The 20,063-nt window shown below is 52.5% G+C and overlaps 1 protein-coding gene and 1 non-coding gene across 2 annotated transcripts in view; one reads left to right on the top strand and one right to left on the bottom strand.

The window, feature by feature from the left end:
• Positions 1 to 20,063, bottom strand: part of LRFN2 (leucine rich repeat and fibronectin type III domain containing 2) — a 55,070-nt gene that overhangs the window by 25,736 nt on the left and 9,271 nt on the right. The window lies entirely within an intron of this gene.
• Positions 10,608 to 10,740, top strand: LOC115871231. The gene has a single exon (XR_004047182.1). It is a non-coding gene; the product is annotated as a small nucleolar RNA SNORA18 (small nucleolar RNA).

Here is a 20,063-nt window from a genome sequence, read left to right as displayed (position 1 = left end):
CCGTCAGCTAACTCCTGGGAACCCAAGGCCAGCGGAGGCATAGCCTGCAGGCTGTGTTTTTTTTCACAGGAAGGGAGGGAGGATGAAGGTTGACCCACCCCTCCTTCGGTGTGTGTCCTACGGCAGGGGTGACGTGCAGGGAAGAAGAGTTTTAGAATCAGACAGACCCAGGCTCAAATCCCAGCTCGGCCGTGTCACTGTGGGGCCATCACGGAACCTCTCTGTGCGTCCCGTTTCTCAGTTGTAAACGTGAAGGCAATGGCTGACATGACCCACTCCACAGTGTGGCTGGGAAGACAGGACCCATGGAGACCAGCAGGCTTCCTGACCCACGCTGGGCGCAGCTCCATGGTCAGGGTGGGCTTTGCACTCCGGTGCAGCGTGGAGGCGAGGTTACGTCACGGACCCAAGCCCAGAACTGAGCACAGTGACCGTCCTAAGAGGGGGAGATGCTTCCGAAACACTTCTCATCTCATTTCCACTACCCCCACCCCTCCTGCCAGGGAAGGAACACTCTCGACTTCTTTCCCTCGCAGAAACCAAAACAGTTTGTCGAAAAGTTTCTTGATCTTCCGATATTTTTTTTTCCATGAGCTTTCAGAAGCCTCTCCTGTTTGGGGCTCTTTGGAGGGGTGGTGGTCATGAGCTGGTATTGAATTGGTCCTTGACTTACAGGGGTGCGGAAGGAAACACTGCCTGGTGCTGCCATGCCCCACGATCACTTGGATCACTTGGGGAAGGGGCCATCATCATCCATGGGGTTTTCGTGGGCTGGTTTGGGGAAGCAGGTCCCCGGGTCTTCCTCCCTAGTCCATCTTAGTCTGGGTGCTCTTTGGAAACCTGCTCAGAACTGTCGTAGCACATAATGCACCCATTGTGAGACAATGGGTGGATGCATTGGCTGGGGCTTGAACCTGGGTCTCCTGCATGGAGGGCAAGGGTTTTACCACTGGGCCATTGCTCTTCCCTTTGGGTCAAGAGTTCGCTGCTGTGGTTAGGTGTGGAGAGTCAGTTTCCCTCCTAGTGGCCTTGTGCAAAAGAGAAGGAAATATCATTCTCCTTCCCCTCATTGGTGTGTTTTAACGCCCTGTTGCCACCACTATCTCCCACCCTCTCCATGAGGCTCTTTCTATTGTGCTACTTGTTGAAAGTATATTTATTACTATTTTTAAATGAAGGGAGAAAGCAAGTGACCCCTTCCTCTCACTCCTCCTGGACTCCCCAGGTTCCCGATCCTAGATCTCCTTACCAGGATGTGATTGGCAAGGATGAGAGGATTTCAGAAAAGTCCATTGAGCCACGGGAGGAACTGATGGTGGAATTTTTCCACCAACTTTCGGAAGCCCCTTCATCCATCCCTGGATGGGGGTGAAAACAGCCCCGAATTCCAAGACCCAGAGCACTGACTCAGGACTCCAGACCCCAATTTGCCCTGAAATTGAGAACAAGTCACTCTGCCCCCGCACCTGCACCCCCCTCCCCCGCGTCTCTGCTCCTCCCTGGCCCGCTGAGGAGGTGGGATCAGAGCCCCTCTCAGGTCTCAGCGTGTTCCCTCATGTGAGAAATGTGTACGGGGCGGGCTATTTGCCGGGCACTGCTCTAGGCACCAGGGCCACGTAGTGACCGCAACTGACAAACGACCCTGCCTCCCGGAGCTGGGGGAGGTGGGGAGGGAGAAAAAAACCCTCATACATGGTCAATAACTTATTGAGCGGGTGAGAACGAGGGACGTGCCTTGGGAAAGAAGTATCCGCAGACCGAGTTGGGAGGGAAGGAGAAAATGGTAGGGGTTAGGGAGGGCAGGCTCAGCAAGGGGGCGGTCTAGAATGGCCTCATGATGAAGGTGGCATTTGTTAGTTCTCTCTCTCTCTCTCTCTCCCTCTCTCTTTCTCAGTTGGGATTTAATACATTGAAGGAAGGGAAATCTTACATTCTAGGAATCTGGATCTCTTGGGGATCCTCAAAGACCGGTTAGAGTTGAGTGGACACCCGCTCAGGGTGGCCCAGGGTGTTCCCTAGGGTTGGCAGTGGCTGGCTTTTAAAGACGTAGATTGCCAGGCCTCTCTTCTGAGGCACAGCCTTGACTCTTGAGGGAAGAACTTTGCATCCTCCCAGTGAGTCCCAGCCCTGCTACATTCCTGAGACATCACTATCTTGGGGGTCCTGGAGCTCCCCCTGCCCCCCGATCTATTCTCCTTCTCCATCTATGCTCACACAGACACCGGCTGGCCCAGCGGGCGACAGGGCCAGATGACAGATCACCCAAGTTCCCAAGAGGGCCGAGTGATTTACCACCACCTTTCTTCACACTTGGATACTTCATGGCTCCCGTGGCTCTGATGGAATAAATATGACCTTTTATTCTTCACTTTGCTTAAGACTCAAGGTCAACAGCCCAGCGGTGATCTATGGCTGCTCCCTCCGCTGGTCGCCTGAGAGCTGGAGCCCCTTGCCATCAGAGATTCATGGTGCTGTCCTCTGGGCCCCACCACCGCCTGCCCTGGGCCAGGCCTTGCCAAGCGAGGAGGCAGTGGCCAGCCACAGGGGATCTGGGGGATGAGACTCATTGAGGGCAGAGGCAAAGCCATACATCTCCTCCCTCTCCGCCAGCACACCCTGTCACTAGGGTTGAACCCATGACCCGGGCTTCATTTCAGTCCGAGGAGAAGGCCACGTGGGGAGGAAAAGCAGCCGCAGTTCAAATGCCAAGTTATAAATTAAACCACCCCAGGACACGACCAGCCATCATGTCTTTGGAGAAGGGGCGAGGGGCAGGCATCGGCTGACTTGCCCACATGGAATTCATCTGCCAGGCCCTTTAGCTGAGGCGTCCTCCTGCCTGCAAGCTTCAGGCATCAGCAGGAGCGCTGTCGGGAAGTTCTTCTTTTTGTCTAATTGAGAGTCCCTCCTGCTGCACCCACCGAATTCCTCTGCTTATCACACAGTTCCTGAGTGGGGCAAATGGCCAAGTGGTCCACGACCCGTCCAAAAAGGAGCTCTAGTGGTACAGTGGGTTAAGAGTTGGGCTGCTAGCCTCCAGATTGGCAGTTCAAACCCACCTGCTGCTCAGAGTGAGTAAGATGAGGCTGTCTGCCTGCATAAAGATTCCCAGTCGCAGAAACCCCAAGGAGCAGTTCCCTCCCATCACAGAGGGGCTCTGTGAGTTGGAATTACGTCGAGGGGGAGTGGGTTTAGTTTTCTGAGTTGACTCGCCAAAAGGCAGGGAGCTGAAACCCGCCCAGAGGACCCTCAGAAGGGTCCGACTGTAAAAAGGTCACAGCCATTAGCAACCTTTGGGAGCAGCTCGACTGTGCACAAGGGGTCATCATGAGTCAGAAAGGTCTCTATGGCAACAGTAGCAACAATAACTCTGTGCATCTGCAGGTGGGGTGGGTGGAGGTATGCTCATCTGGACCTCCCTTCCTCTGTCACTTCAGGGGGCTTCTGAGCCGCAAGGAACAGGCTCTGGGTTTGTTAACAGATGAGGGGACTGAGAAAGGGGATCATCTAGAAGTAAAATGGGGTTCAGGGCCTCTCTTTTGAACACACCACCCATAGTCCCAAGTCACGTATTTCTACCCAATTCACTCCTATCTGCCTCAACCCATGTTGCTCGAGGAAACAGGACAGTTAGAAGTTTGGTGGAACAGCAGGGTCCTGAGTTTGAATTCGGACTCTGAGACCACTTAGGTGCAAGACTCCAGCAGCTCACCCACCCTGTCTGATTCTCATCGCATCTGTGGGTTCTCATCGCATCTGAGAAGCGCACTCTAGTAATAGCTGCCTCCCTGGTGGCAGGTTCTTGGGGCTGTGGGGGGCACAGAGAAAGCACTCGGATGCTACCTGCACCTTGCCTGGGTTCCAGTCCTAGCGGGGACAAGGCAGGCACGTTTCCTAATCTCTCCATGCTTCTGTTTGCTCATCTGCAAGGCCAAGATGATCACCATGCCTTCTTCCAGGGGCTGCGTGAGGATTCGGTGAGCTAATCAATGAAGGCATAGTGGCAGTCCAGAGGGAGAATCCTGGCCTTCCATGTGGGAAACCCAGGTTCAACTCTGAGCCAATGCACCTCCCGAACAAGCACCACCCATCTGCCCATAGAGGTTTGCAGATGTTGGGCTGCCAACCATAAGGTTGGCAGTTCAAAACCACCAGCCACTCCATGGGAGAAATACCAAGCTTTCTACTCAAGACTTATAGTCTCTGGAACTCTCAGGGGCAGTCCTACCCTGTCCTAGAGAGTCACCATGAATCGGCATCAACTCAGTGGCAGGGAGGTTGACTTGTGTGTTATGCTGCTGAACAGGTTTCAGCAGAGCTTCCAGACTGAGAAGGACTAGGAAGAAAGGAATGGCAATGATGGAAACCCTGTGGAGCATGGAGGTCCGCTCCTCTTGTGCATGGGTTTGACCTGTGACCTCAGCCCCCTGAGCAAGCTGTGCCTGGGGTACAGCAGACATGGCACGGGTCCTGCGCATCCCTTGAGGGTGGCGGTGGCACCCAGGAGCACAGTCTATTGGCAGCACAGTCTCCATTCCACGGCTGGCCGGTTGTGCGTGTGTGCGCGAGGGAGAGATGTTTCAACAATTCAAAACACATCATCAAAGACTCTATTTCCTGTAGATAAAGTCACAGGTTGGAGGGGGGGGGGGAGTTCCAGGGCAGCTACGATGACAATAAATGGAAACCACTTAGAACCGTCCCTTTCTCAGGAAGGTTAGGTCTCATTACGATCACCGTTGCCAGCGAAGAAACCTAACTGCATTTACTTGGCACTTTGACCCAATTTCCATCAATTGGTTTTGTGATTTACAATCCACTTACTTCTAACAAAAGAGATGAGATGACTCACCGCATAAAAGCATGGATGAAAGGAGACAAGTACAATTGTGAAAGTTTTATGGCAGATCAAGAATTCAGGAGGAGGCTTAAGCCGGAGGCTCTGGGCCCCAGGGTGGCTCACCTCCCCTTACTTGGCTCTGGTCACTTCTAGGGTCCCATCCACTGCTGGACTTCACCCAGGAAGAGGATGTCACAAACCTGGGACGGACCAGGGGGGTGTCCCATAGAACACACTTCAAATCCTCTCCTGCGCCAGGTTGGTTCCTTTATCTACAAAGCCTCCGTGTGATGTCTCTTCACTGATTGACCTTCTGAGTCACCTCCTCCAGGAAGCCTTCCCTGACCACCGTGGTGTGTCAATCCCCAGGACACGCTGCAGCTACCAAATCGGTAAATGGCTCCCAGGAGGAGTTCGTTATGTCTGTCTCCCCAGGAAATGTGTACCGTGGATGGCAAGCGTGTCCAGTTCATGATACTATGTCCCCTGAGTGACTGACACCTGACACCCAGAACATAAGGCACGGATGAAGGACAGGCAAGGAACATATGATTAAGGCCATTGGCGAGGGAAAGGAGTAGGGGATCCACAAGAATTATCTTGGGAACTGTAAGCGGAGGTACTGTGCAGTGAAGGGGCAGCGAGGAGGTGCCAACCTCTGGATGAGACGCATCGACACCGTGGCTGCAACAATGGGCCCGAGTGTAGGGACGATTGTGAGGGTAGAGCAGGACTGGGCAGTCTGTCTTTCTGTCGGGCATAGAGTCGCTATGAGTTGGAACTGACTTGATGGCACCTGACAACAACAACATTGTAAAAGCAAAACTATTTGTCTCATCCCTGTACAGAGACCAAGAGGTCTGAGTCACCCGTTGGGACAGAATAAGGAGGGGGTGCCTGGGTTAAAATCAGGGAAGGTCTATGTCAGGGTTGCATCCTTCCCCCTCCCTACCCAATCTGTATGCTGAGCAAACAACCCAGGAGACGGAACTCTGTGAAGGTGAGCGTGATTGGAGAAAGGCTCTCTGGCCACCTGGGGTATGCAGATGGCACAGCCTTGCTTCCGAAAGCATCACGGATATGTCACACTTACCGATGAAGACCAAAGATTACAACCTTTCGTCAGGAGAACTCCACCACACGGAACTAAAGTCCTCGCACAATGAGACCAATAGGCCGAGTCATGGTGCACAAAGAACGGCGGAAGCCGTCAAAGATTTCACTCTCCTTGAAGCCGCAATGAACCCGCGGACAATCAGCACTCGGGAACTCAAATGAGATCTTGCCCTGGGAAGCATCGGTTGCACGGACCCATTTAAAGTGGTGAAAAGCAAAGACGTCAGTGTGCGTGTGCGCCAAGGCGCCGAACACAAGCCAGGGTATTTTGAATCGCTTCATACACACCGGGAAGCTGGGCGGTGAGCAAGCAAGACTGCAGAAGAATTGATTGATGCATTTGAATGACGCTGTCGGCCAAGAATCCCGCAAGTCCCGTGGACCACCAGAAAAAGAAACAAATCGCTCTAGGAATCAGGACAGCAAGAACGTTCCTTAAGGCAGGCCTTCATGTCACGTGTTTGAAGATGTGATCTAAAGAAACCAGTCCCTGAAGAAGGACATCGTGCCTGGGAAAGTGGAGGGACAGCCAACAAAGAGGAAGACCCTAGGCACGATGGATTGACACGGTGGCTGTCACAAGGAATGGCAACAGGGCAACACGACCACTGTCATGCGAGGATGGTGCATGTCCAGGAGTGTCCCGTGCTGTTGTGCACAGTAGGCCCACTATGGGTCAGCACCAAGCCGACAGGACCTAATAACAAGAACACAACGTTCTAAAACAATAGTTTTGATCCCTGGTGAAGATAAAGACAGAAACTCAGGCTCGCTCGGGGCTGGAAGGCGGTGGATTTTGATGCATGCGAATGCTAGACCGTGAAATAAGAGCACATGAGAAGAATGGTTGCATTCAGCAGCATGGCGTTGGGGAGGAATATTGAACACACCACAAACTGCCGGAAGAGCCAACAAGTCAGCCTAAGAAGAACTATACCCAGGCTCTCTTTCGAAGGGAGGATGGCGAGACCCAGGCTCACTCACTGGACGCCTCGGGACTAGGAAAGGACACTGCGTTTGGTCAAATGGAAGGCCCGTGAGAACCAGGGAAGCCCTCCCTGAGACATACTAATACAACAGCCCCAGCAATGGACTCCAACCTGCCAGTGGGTTCACAGGTGGCCCCCGCCCTTCAATTATCACGAGCAGGAAATGTGATTTCACTGGGGACCCCCAACGGTGACGGCTTAAACCATCTTCTAAAGAAAGAGGAGGGCTGCTTCCACCCTCTCCACAATGAGCCACCTTCAGCAGCATCCTAAAAGTGTTGGGGTGGGGTGGGGGGCAAGGGGGTAAGGGGAGGAAAGGGCCGTGAGCGGATTGATGAAAGGGCATGGCTGCCCTGCACGACCTTCATCTGTCCTTTTCTCGCTCTGGGCCAATTCCTGTTGATGAGCGTTAACAAGAACAGGGTCCCTTTAAAAGACAGAAGCACTGAGTCCAAGGGAGTTGTGATGAATCAGCGGCCTCCTTGGTCCCAAGGACCCTGCCTTTGTTCTCTGCAGCCCTGACAAAGTTGTTTACACAGGGAAACAGGGCACTGAGGGTCTTTTATGCTCCCTTCTTGGCTGTCTGCCTCGGTCTTCCTGCTGCCCAGAGCTCGGATATAGTCCTCCATCCCTTCCCTAGCACCTGCCAGCGGGTCTCAGAAAAAAAACATTTTAGCATCGCCCAGGTTCCTGAACATTACACACACAAAGAAAGGGCTCTCTAATGGTGGAATTCCAGGCCCCCGGGGTAACTTGTAAGGGGAACATTCTGGGATGGGATTTTGCTGCCAGACCCATTCATAGTAGGGTAAAGAAGAGTGAGGGTTGGGGTCTGAACCTGGCCCCTCCTCCATGAGGTGGGCCCCACCCCAGCTCCCTTTTGCTACGGAACTGAAGCTGAAGCTCGGTCCCTGGCCCAGCCAGCCAGACCAAGAACGTTCAAAGCCTCCCTCTTTCTACTCAGACTATCCTCAGCACGAGCTACAATCAAAGCAGACTTTGGGGGAGGCGAACGCCGCAGCACTAGCAGGCAGCCCTTGGCGCGCGCTCAGACGTGGTGGCATTTTGACGGGTGGTAAAAATATCCCCCTGGTGTTTGGTGCCAGCTGCCGCCGCTGCCACCATCTCAGCTTCCCAGCTCCTGCCTCCATGCCCAGTACCTCAGCGGCCTCCCACCAGGCCATGCACATCCTGGGAGAAGGGGCACAGGCCAGGAGGCCCCTGATCACTGGCCACCTGGCACCACACAAGGGCAGCAGCCATCGCCACGGCCAAGCCCCAGGCGCCCAAAACTACAAAAAAAACCCAAACAACAACCTCAAAACCCGCACGTAAGAGCCACTAGAGAAAGGGATTCATCACCAGAAATACTGCAGCACGCGCCTAATGAGCTAATTAAACAAGAGTATAAATAATTACTCCGTATCAGAGTACACCGATGGACACGGGTGGAGAGCCAGGAGGAAGGTAGCTGGAGGAGGAGCCCGGATGCTGACGGTGGAGGGAGGGATGCTCTGGTCTGCAGCCTGGGGTCACACAGCCTTCCCAGTGTCCTAGGCTGGGGGTGAGGGCGGTGCGCTTCAGCGTGGTTCCCCAGCTGGCCAAGAGATGGCCCCCAAATTCTGCCCACCAACTCGTGTTGCAAACTGCTGAGCGGTTGGTTCATCCTTCCCTGAGTGCTTCCTGCTTGCCCAGCAAGCCCACACCCTGCCATGCCTCTGCAGGCAGGGCCAGGCTGGGGAGGGAGGAGTCGGCGCGTCCATTTTGTGGGCATGGACATGGAGCATCAGGCGGGGCTGGAGAACACCGCTCTAGCCCCCAGCCAGCATCCTCTTGCTGCAGTGCTTTCGATCCCCAGGAGCTCCTGCTTTCAAAGTCAAAGCCCTGACCACTCACTGGAACCCATCGCTACTGCCTAGCCCTTCTCTCGCCTCCATCCCCCCAGCTCCCCGCCAGGCCCTTTGCCTGGTGATGGTGATGTTCCTCTGCCTACCTTGGCTTGGCGCCAATGTCATGGCACACAGGGGCCTTCCTTGAGTACCTGCCCGGGTCTCTGTCCCCTAATAGCACTTGTCAGGGCTGATCTCCTGAGTACACGCGTTTGCATGTCTTCACCTGCTCCTCCCCCAAAGCAGGTAAGTTCATTGAAGGCAAGCATTGGACTTCTCTGGTTCCAGACCTCGACGGGAGGCAAGCTCAAATCAGATACTCAATGAACATTTGTTGGTTGACTAAATGAATACTAGGGGGTTTCAAAAAGTCCTTAGGAAAAAAAATGGAATTACTGATAGTGGGAATTGTCCACCAACGTTTGAAGCTCTTCCCACCACTCCCCACGCCCCACCACCTCCTATTCAGCTATCAAAGGTCAAAGTGTGGCTTCTCCCCTAAAGACTGGAGTCCAAGACCAGAGTTTTCTGTAGCACGGGTCACCGCGCTGCACAGCGCTTGACCCCAGCTTTCTAACTGCCCAGGGGGAAAGCTGGGGTCACCTGGTGGGGCCTTGGGTTCGTCCGGGTGACAGCCCACTGGGGGAGTGTGAGCCACTGCTGGCCAGATTTCATGTCAACTCGTACCTGCGTGGGGGTAGATGAGGAAGCTCACCCATGAATCACGTCATCACTTAGTGACGCCTCCTTCAGGGTGTGGTCTTTTTAGGAGAAGTTGTGGAGAACATCTTGATCTCTTGTCCCTCTTTGACTTCAGGTGTCTCTGATGTCGAGTCGGGCTTGGGGGTGCCAATCCTGGGAGGGGCTGTCTCGCCATGTGCCTCTCAACCATAAATCCACCCACCTCTGCACTCACAGGCATGGAATCTCCCCATTTCCTGCCTCGTCAGCAGGCAGCTGTGTGAGTCGGGAGGGAAGTCTAACTAGCATCTGATCTGTTGACTTGAATTGGACTAGACCGGGCTGCTTCCTTGGTCTACATTTCTTTCTTGATATAAAGTTATTTCTTATGCACATGTGAGTGTACCTGGTTTTGTTTCTCTAGAAAACCCAGCGTGACACGGAACCAAGGAAGACATGGGACACCTTTAGGTGGGCACCTGTCATGTAACTACCAGGTCTTTGAACTGGCTCAGCCTGGTCTCCATCCCAGCTTCAGATTCCAAACTCTATATTTATACAAGCCTGCCAGTTGACTCTCTCTATACATCCCCAGGGGATTCTTATTAGGATGGAAAGTCTGATTCCATACATCTTGGAGTGGAAATGCAAATGTTCGGCAGAGTGGAACTGGGATGGACTGGTTTGAAGCCCTAGCAGTAACTGTTTAGAAAACACAGCTATTGTGTGTGGAATTCAAGGCCATCCAAATCTTATCTCAACCTCTGCCGTTTATTATTATTTCCCATTCTGCATAGGAGCACCTGAGGCAGGAGAAGGAAAGAGAATGTTCTGGAAATAGCAAAGGCTCACACGCTCACTTTTTGGTCTTCTTCCCCTCTGCTTCCAAACATCAAACCTATTTCCATCGAGTCAGTTCCTACTCATGGTAATCCTATCGAGGGTTTCTGAGACTCTCAATCCTTATGAGAATGAACAACCTCAACGTTCTCCCCAGGAGGGGCTGGTGGATTTGAACTATTGGTGTTGGAGGTAGTATCCAACACCTAATTCACACCACTACCCGGGCTCCTTAAAATCTCACTGCCATTTGTTGAGGTCTGTCCCGATGGGGCTTTCTCTGTATACCCACATCGTGGGAAACGCCTCATAGAGTAACTCTGTGGTTTGCTTTACTCGCAGAGCTGCTGTTGGTTGGATCTGGAGGAAGAACTACAAGACAACTTTGTAGGTAGTAGGAACAATCTAATAGGTCCTGGGTTTTGATCCTTAGGTATTGGCGTAATCTGCACATTTCTTAGGGACTGCAAGGGATTTCAACTCAATGTTGAAGATATCTGAAATGCAGAGGAATGCAGAATGCACCAGATCCAAAGTTGGCCCTCAAGGGAATAACAGAATTTTCAGGCATGAAATGTTCGACGTTTGTCCAAAATGGAGGTTAAAGTGGTGTGACCAGAAGAATCATGACCGATCTGAGATTAATGCCCACTGGACAGTATCTTGACAGCCATGGATTTAATCATGGCTCCTTAGAAAGGGCTTTCTTGAAGGTGAACTTTTACAAGATGTAGAGGAACTAAATAGTAACCAGTGGATGAAAAAGGGAAGACGTGGAAAATTCCTTAAGTAAAATTTATAAAATAAAAACGTTTACAATGTAAGCAACACAACAACAACACCTCACTGCCATGGGGTCAGTGCTGACTCATCGTGACTCCGGCGGGTTTCAGAGACTGCAACTGTGAACAGGCGCGGCAAGCCCAGTCTTTCTCCTGAGGGGTTTGTGGCGGTTTTGCACTGCCATCCAGACAGATCTCAGCCCAACATGTACCCACGACACCAGCAAGGCTCCATCACTCTCTACTTGACCCAAACCAGACTCATTGCCACGGAGTCCATTCTGACGCAGAGCAACATTCTAGGACGGGGTAGAGCTGCCCCTGTGGGTTTCTGCATTGGTGACTCTCCCTGGAAGTAGAGAGCCTCATCTTCCTCCCAGAGAGCAGCTGGTGGTTTTGATCTCCTGACCTTGCAGTTAGTAGCCCAACATGTAGCTACTACAAGACCAGGGCTCCCCATTGCTGCAGAGGCCTAGGAAAAGTTATTCTAGTAACTAAAATGCATGTGGAGTTTTAATTTCTCAAGTATCTATACAGACTCTGTATTTTGGGCAGTAACCTCATATAGAAGCAATTTTTATTTCATTTTGTTTTGGACATTTTATTGTGAATTTTATTGTCAAGGTTTACAAAGCAGATCATCAGTTTCCCATTCAACAATTCACACAAATGACACACATTCAACAATTCACACTTTCTTTCATCTCATTGCAATCCTCCTTCTTGCTGAACCCTTCTGAATTTTGTCCTTGGGAAAAATACTACCCTTCTGATTATTATTCTAAGGTATGCATCTCCACAATCCTGGCTATTTTATCACTAAAACTTCAGTTACACGCGGGAGCTGATTCCCAGGCTTGAAGGCTGCTGAACAGCCTCTTCTCAGGGATTTCCCTAGCCTCTATCCCATCAGTAAGCCTGCTCTTAGGATTTCAAGTTTGGCTCCACATTTTTCTCCTGCTATGTCCAGGACCTTCTAACGTGATCCTTTCCATAGCAGTTTGTAGTGGTAGCTAGGCACCCTCTAGGTCCTCTGGTCTCAGAGCTTTAGAGACTTCATACATTGGACAAACTGTTTCCATGATTTTCACCACCTTAAACAGACAACAACAACCAAACCAAATTCAGTGCCATGGACTTGATGCCCACAGATGGTGACCATACAGGACAGGATAGAACTAGCCCCTGTGAGTTTTGAACTGCTGACCATGCAGTTAACAGCCCTAGGCATGGATCCAATTAAGTCTCAGAGGGGTGACAAGCCTGCTGCATGGGGGAGGCAGGATGGGAATGCAGGCCTCCCTAGATTCTTTCTGCACCAGAAGCCCAGAGATCAAAGCCTGGGCCATCAGAGTTGCAGCTGCTCTGCCCACTAGCGCTGCCCAAATCATGCAGCTTGCACCGCAAATGCACAGGAGAATCTCCTCCGGGCTTTAAAGCACTGACGCCCCAGTGCTACCCACTCTGATGCTGACTCTCCTGGCAGGAGAAAACCAGTCCCCAAGGATTCCACTGTGCAGCCAGGGTTGGGGAACGGTCGGATGGAGAAGCCTCCTTGTGGGGCAGGACCCCCGGGTTCCCCTGCACACCCTGGACTGTCACCTCAGCATGTGGCAGAGTCTACCTGTCAGTGAGTGCTGGCTCTCATGCTCAGGACTGCCCCCATGAGCACCATTTCAGGAGTCCCAGAGGCTCTGCCCAGGCCAAGCCCCCATCCCAGTAGTAAGCTGCCTTTGGGGTTTTCCTGGTGGGAAATAAACAGCCCTCCCCACGCCATCAGCTCACCAAACCCATGGAAGTCACAAGGGACTGGTTCTCTGATTCTGTCCTAGAGGGAAACCGCCCCATCTCAGAAAGGAGGCAGACAGACAGGATGTTCTCTACAATCCCTTTACCCCGCTAATGAGTCTATCTGCAGAGATGTCCCCAGCCAGCGCCGTTTGAAAGTGAGGAGGGAATGACATGTGGAGAAAGTAGTCCCCTCCGAACAGATGCCCTGAAGGGTTTGACTCTGACGGCTGTCACCTGCTTGCATGGAGACAGAGGAGCAGGATGGGAAGGCAGAGAGATCTGCTTCGAGACACCCAAGGAAGGCACCCCTGGAAAATGTCCCCCCTCTGCACCAACCTGATGTTCCTTTTGCAAGTCTGTGATTAGAAGCCCACTCCTTTGGGACCCCCAGAAATCCCACCAAACTGCAAGTATTGGGAAAGGAGTGAAACCCAGCCTATGTCTGGATCTCTTCCAACCTCGTCATCTGGTTTTCCAGCTCTGTAGCCTTATGGAGTGAGGTCTCTAAAGAGGGGGAGGACTTCAGGTAGGACTGTGGCAAAGCCCTCTTGGGCCTGTGCCCTGCTGCTTCGCATCTCTCCTGCGTCGTCAAGGGAGATCCGGTCAGTGGAGCTCAGAACCTTCTTGCAGGCCTCAGGGACAGGAAGCTTGTGGTGAGAATGATGGTGGAACAGAAAGCTCAAGGAGCTGGTCACCTGACCGCCATGCTGGCCAGAAAACCCGACCTGGACTCGCTGCCCCTGAATGTCTTTGCTATGAAAGCAATATAAGCCTTTGTGAATTTAAGTCACATGATGTTGCCTTTTCTGCTCATCCCTGTTGCTCCTCTGGAATCTCACTGCAGACACGTGTTTCTCTGCGAGTCCTCCACCCCTATCTCACTGCATGGCAGCTGGCCTGCTGAAGTGGTCCCAACGACGTTGGCGACTTTGTCATTCCAGTTGTGTTACTCATTGCAATGGCTACCCCAGCTCACAGCCAATGCTTCCTATTCTAGGGCGTCTTACAGGTGTTCACAGGTGGCTTTGGCACGGAGAATTGCTCAAGATATAGCTCTTCATCAGGACATGGCACCGCGTCCTTTCGGGTCTGCTAAGAAAGGCCCAAAGTGTATGACGCGCGGCTGAAAATCTCAACCTGAATGCATTCAGTGCAAGCCCCGTGGGTCAACAAACCCAGCTCCCTGAATGATGTGTCCAAAGGGACTGCATCCAGTAAACCACACTCTGCAGATCAGCAAAGCTGTCTCCCCCAGTTAAGTGCCCAGAGGCACCCCACTCCACAAGCCAGCTTCCTGCCCAGAATCATGAAGGTGTACTTGTTCTGTGCACTTGTTCTTCTTCATGTTCCGGTTCCTGATTTCGCTGCTGTGCTCCTTTGATGGCTTAGCTATCTTCCGGATAAAGGAGATTCACTGCACAGGGATCTCATGGTCCAGGGGAGACACTCCACTCATGGGTCTTGCTGTTAGTGAGATCCTCCCTTCTGCTTCTCAGAGGGTTCATTTTACACCCAGCAGGATGGCCAGTCAAAAGAGCCTTTTAGCAACTGCCCACAGGTGAAACCTCTCGGTGCCCTCCTCCACCCTCTTACCAGGACCCCTGTAAGAAAAGGTCATTTGGGTGGGAGTTACAGAGACCTCGGAGAGAAGAGCAGGTTAAATCATTCACTGCCCTGCATTAATGCAGGTGAGTGTTTCTGGGTAAGAACCCAGGTTGTCTCTGGATTCCTGGTCCTTCCATCCCAACACTGCTGGAGCATAGAGACAGAAGGGCACCATAAAACCGAAGGAGAAATTTCCAGAATGCTCCCAGGTGTTTACCCATGTCTTTCTGTTTGGTGCCCCCACCCCATGTCTCCACCTTAGCAAACCCTCCTCTGAATGTTAATGAGAGGTGTCACGCACAGTTGGACAAGGAGACCACCGTTTTGGTCTGGGCTTTGTGTAACCTTGAGGCATCTGCTCAATGCATTAGAGACATGGGTTCCTCATGCATAAAATCGGTGCAGTAGTCTTTGACCTGCGTATCCCCAACGGAAGATGTCAGCTGTTAATAGTCCAAGACTCTAAAAACATGGAGAACTTGGTAAAACCCAAAGCAGACTCTGACCAGGGAGCTGTGGCCCCACACCCAGCCTCATCCCATCTTTATAACTTTCCCCATTCTTCCCTTGCCCCTCAGGAGACCCTGGGTTATCTGGGCCAGACTCTGAGTATAAGCTGCCCCGCCCTTCTCGGGGGACAGGTCTGTACCAAGCCTGTCCCCTTCTTTTGGACAACACCTCTGGGTACCAGCCTCTCCTCCTGTCCTCAGGGTGCCAGCATCAGTAGCGAAGTTTCCTCATTGCCAAGATGACTGTATTTTCATGATGGCAGTGGGGGCAGATCTCCACGACGGTGTTGGTTGACAAGATGCCGATGGGGTGGGAACTCACTGAATCTGCCCTTGTGCCCTTTCCCCAGATGGGAAACAGAGCAGCAGGGGGAGATGCCCACCTTGCTCAGCAAAACTCAATGGGATGGCCCACTCTCCCAGGGTTCCCAGTGGCTAATTTGCAGAATGCCTTGATGCCCAGGCCTCTCTTCTGAGTCTGTCCTCTCTCGAAGCTCTGAGGAAGCCTGCTCACCCTGGTGGACCGGGCTGGTCTGTGAGAGGCTGGAGGCCTAGTTCGTAGTATCACAATGATATGCATAGTGCGACCCAGAGTCAGGAGGTGGAAAACCTGGAGCCTCTCTGGGGTCAGGAACAATGGGCCGGGCCAGAACAGTCTTCACAGCCATGGGACAGCTCTGGGCAGCAGCATCTCATTGTCACACGGGGCCTCTGCGAATGGCAACCAATTCTACATCCGTTATCATCTCAGGGGAAGGGTGGGGGGTGTCAGGTGTTATGGGAGACTGTCATAGGGGCAGGGGGGGGGAGGGATGGGAGCTGCCTTCCCCTCTACCCCGCCCAGAGTCTCTCTCATACCCCACCCCCTTTCCCTACCTGGAGATGATGGAACCCTAATGATCAACAGGAAGAGGAGGCTGCCTCCTGGCTAATTCCACACTGTGCTTTTAAAAGCATGCTTGCCATTCCCCTGGCTCTCCTGGGGACTGTTGGAACATCATGCTGGTGACAGATGTTCTTGATGACTCTTGGAAACAAGTGTTTGTGAATGTCATTTGGGCTGATAATGACATGCAGGGCTCTTCACTTTCCGTGTCACACCAGGGATGAGGCCCAGCTGTGAGGGGCTGTTGGCCTCTCCAGGTGAGGAGGGCCCCTTCTTTGTAGTATCTGCCATCCTCTTCCCCACCCCCATGCCCTCTCGCTGATGAGACTGCAGCACTAACTAATGCCAGCCGCCTCCTAAAAGGTCAGGACCTGGGCTTGAGAGATGGGGTAGCTCCCCCACCCCCCTCACCCCCCACGTGATACAGGGCAAAGGCTAGATCCTGCCCCGGTGCCATCTTTGAGCAGCGTGAGGTCAGCCAGGACCATCAGGTGATACTGTGCCTCAGCCAAACTCCAGCCCTTTCTAGTTACCTATGAGGTGGGGTCACCGCTGCCTCTGCTGTCCCCCAACCCTGCAGTGGAGCCTCAATCCTGAAGCTGTCAGACCTGGCTCACAACTTCCCAGGGCTTCCACAGGACGCTGGAGTGGTCAAGGGGGACCTGTCTCCAAGTGCAGTTGGTCTTGGGGAGGCTCTAGAGAGGTCCCAGGTGCTCACCTCAGCTCCTGGGACTGAAACTCCACAAGCCCACTACCCACGGCCATCAAGTCCATGCGGACTCACAGAGGCCCCGTAGGACAGAGAGACTGCCCCTGTGGGTCTCAGAGGCTCTAAATCTTGATGGAGGCAGAAAGCCTCATCTTTCTCCTGGAGGGTTCAAACAACTGACCTTGGGGTTACTAGCCCAACAAGTAACTACTGCACCACCCGGGCACCCCTTGCCTTTGGGTTCATTTCCAACTCAGGGAACTGATGTGGCCTCCAGGGCTGTCAGTCTCGGCAGGCGCAGACAGCCTCATCTTTCTGCCACAGAGTGGCTAGTGGGTTTGCAGATACCAGGCCCATGCCTGCCCGGCATCTCCCTCAGGGCTCCGATCCACTTTCGTAAGACCTGTCTTACAAGATGCCATTGTGACCCCAGCTGGTAAAAGGAAGTGGATTGTGCAAGAGTGGCGGCCATGGTATTTTGATCACAGGAGGACAAAAATCTGAAGAAGGCCCGTCGATTATCAAGAAATGGCGTGTCCAAGTGGGATGATCCCACTCCTGCCAGAAGTCCATCTGCCCTTCCATATCCCTGGCATGAAGGCAGCACTGCTATGCTTGAAACGTGCCCCCCAACCCTACCCCCACTACTTGGGGTAAGCTGTTGCTTCTGCTGTGCTGGGCGGCTCTCTGAGGCCCCTTTCCATCCTGTTGTGTTCACCAAATGCTGGCTGATTGGCCTTTACGGGCCAGGACTTGCAAAGGGCTAGGGCTACAGAGACGCGTGCACATAAATAGAATGTACCACAGAGGGAGAGAGGAACGAAGCCAAATTACTTCCCTTCCAGACAGTGGAGGCCACCACAGAGGTATGCAAGGCTGCTGCCCTGAGACTTTTTAAAAAACAAAGCCCTGATATTGCTTTGTCTGGGTGTGGTTTCCCTCCTCTGCTTATCAATTATTCAGCTATGTGAAAAGCAAACCCATGGCTCCCGGGTTGATCCTGACTCATAACGACCCTCTAGAGCAGCGGCTCTCCACCTTCCTAATGTTGCCACCCATTCATACAGTCCTCACGTGGTGGTGACCCCCCAACCATAACATTATTTTCATTGCTACTTCATCACTGTCATTTTGCTACTGTTATGAATAAGGCGACCTCTGTGAAAGGGTCATTCAACCCCCAAAGGGGTCACGGCCCACAGGTTGAGAACCGTTGCTCTAGGAGAAGGCAGCACTGCCCCTGTGGTTTCGGAGAACGGGAATCTTTAAAGGGGCAGAAAGTTCCACAGGCTCTCCTCAGGAGGAAGACATGACTCAAACAACTGAGCTTGTGGTTAGCAGTCCACAGTGTAAGTCACGATGCCGCCAAGCCTCCTTTAGATAGGTTAAGAGAGCGATAATTCATTGTCTAAGGGCCCTCATCTCCAAGGTAACCTTCACCCATCTCACACACACTTCCAGAATCCCACTCATGCCAACTGGCAGGAGTGTCCATGGCAGTTCAGGAGCAGGACTCTTCAGACTGCGGGCCCAGATGAAACCTATTACAACGCTGCAGGAGCCAGCCCAGATCACTCAGTAGAATCATAACCTCCCATGATCCGAGTACTATACCTCTACTAACACCACCGAAGGCAATATGAATCTTTTGACCGCTCTGTCATGCTGTTCTTGACACAAAACAAAAACTCACTGCGATTCCGACTCAGAGTGATGCATTAGGACAGGGGAGAATTGCTCCTGTGGCCTTTGGAGGCAGTAACTGTTGTTGTCTGGCGCCATGGAGTTGGTTCTGACCCATAGCGACCTATGCACAACAGAACGCAGCACTGCCCGGTCCTGAGCCGTCCTCACAATTGACCCGATGCCCGAGTCCGTTGTTGCGGCCACTGTGTCCATCCATCTCCTTGAAGGCCTTCCTCCTTTCGCTGTCCCTCCACTTGACCAAGCATGATGTCTACCTTAGAAAGCGTCGCCTTTCTCCCAAGGAGTTGGCTGGTGATTTCAAATTGCTGATCTTGCAGCTAACAGCCCAATGGAAAACCACCACACTCCCAGGGTTCCAGGCTAATTCTTAGAACCCGTGACCCATATCTTTCCAGTCAGGCCCAGGTGTCCTCCCCTTGAGCTTATGTTCTTGAGTCCTCGAATCGCAATGCATGACACTGGTTTTAGTTCAGGGGACTAGTTTATCAAGATCATTTAAAGTTTTGTTCTGCCATTGATTAGATCGGTCTGTGTTCCTAGTTTTGTAGAGATGCCAATTTCCCAAGCACGTCTCCCCGAGTCTTTATCCATGTCGATATGAAAACGTATCGAGCAGTCCAGAAATGGAGAGAGATGTTGGGGCACAAGCTAGAGGTTGTCTTGCATGGCCCCACCAATTGATTAAGCATTCAAGTTAGCCAACCGACTACAAGTCCACTTCCTCAGCCCCCTTTGCTCCATTTTGCTCCTAAAAAGCTCTGGCTTGTGTCAAATATCCTATGCAGCTGTGGTATTCTCTCACCAATGGAAATCCGTGGAATGTTTTCAACCAGATGGGCCACCCTGGAGATTCTGACCAAGCCCCAGGGAAATGGGTGGGAGAGGCGACAGTCATAAAGAATGGATGTGTATGGAGGGCGGTGACTGGGGAGCCCCCACCTCCCCCTCCCCAACAAGAATGACGAGGATCAGAGCAAATGAGGTCTGAGAACAACGGGCCCACCGTGTCTCCTGTGGATCTGATACAATGATTCGCCTCTCTCGCGCGGACCCATGTTGGGTCCCGGCACTCTGCTTTCTCTTCCCAGGGCTCCCAGCCATCTGTTGAGAAGTCCTCTTTGGACATCTGTGGACCTCCAGGCTCAGCCTAGTGATGGATGCTTTATGCTTCTCCTGTTGACCCTGTCCCAGGCTTGGGCTTCGCTCTTCTGCCCATGTTGTCTCAGGGTCAATACCACAGACCTGGGGAGCCTTCCTCTACACATCCCTGCCATCTGGGGACCAGAACTGAAGCAGGGAAGTGCAGTGCACCTTGGTTGGGCTTTAGTTTCCTTTCCGGAATATTGGTCTCTGTCTTCTCAGGTTGAAGGAGCCCTAGTGGTATAGTGGATATACATTTGGCTGCTATCTGCAAGGTCAGCCGTTTGAAATCATCAGCCACTCCAGAAGAGAAAGACTGGGCTTTCTACTCCTGCGAAGAGTTCCAGTCTCGGGAACACATGGGGACAGTTCTCCCTGTCCTATGGGGTCGCTGTGAGGCAGCATGGACTCGAAGGCAGTGAGTTTGGTCTGTGGTTTCTTCCCAGGTTGGGGCTCTGCTCAAATACTCAGGCTGCCTGGATTCAAGTCTAAGCTCTGCCACTGACCCTGTGTGTGACCTTGGGCAAGTGTATTCATTGTGAAGTGGAAGAATAGGCTCTCTTACTTCCAGATGTTTTC

Source organism: Echinops telfairi, unplaced genomic scaffold (genome assembly GCF_000313985.2).
Source record: "Echinops telfairi isolate 266 unplaced genomic scaffold, ASM31398v2 ScPeMD7_3533;HRSCAF=4204_1, whole genome shotgun sequence".
In the NCBI taxonomy this organism is placed as follows: domain Eukaryota; kingdom Metazoa; phylum Chordata; class Mammalia; order Afrosoricida; family Tenrecidae; genus Echinops; species Echinops telfairi.
Note: the sequence above shows the minus strand (reverse complement) of the source record. Positions and strands in the feature narration are given on the sequence as shown.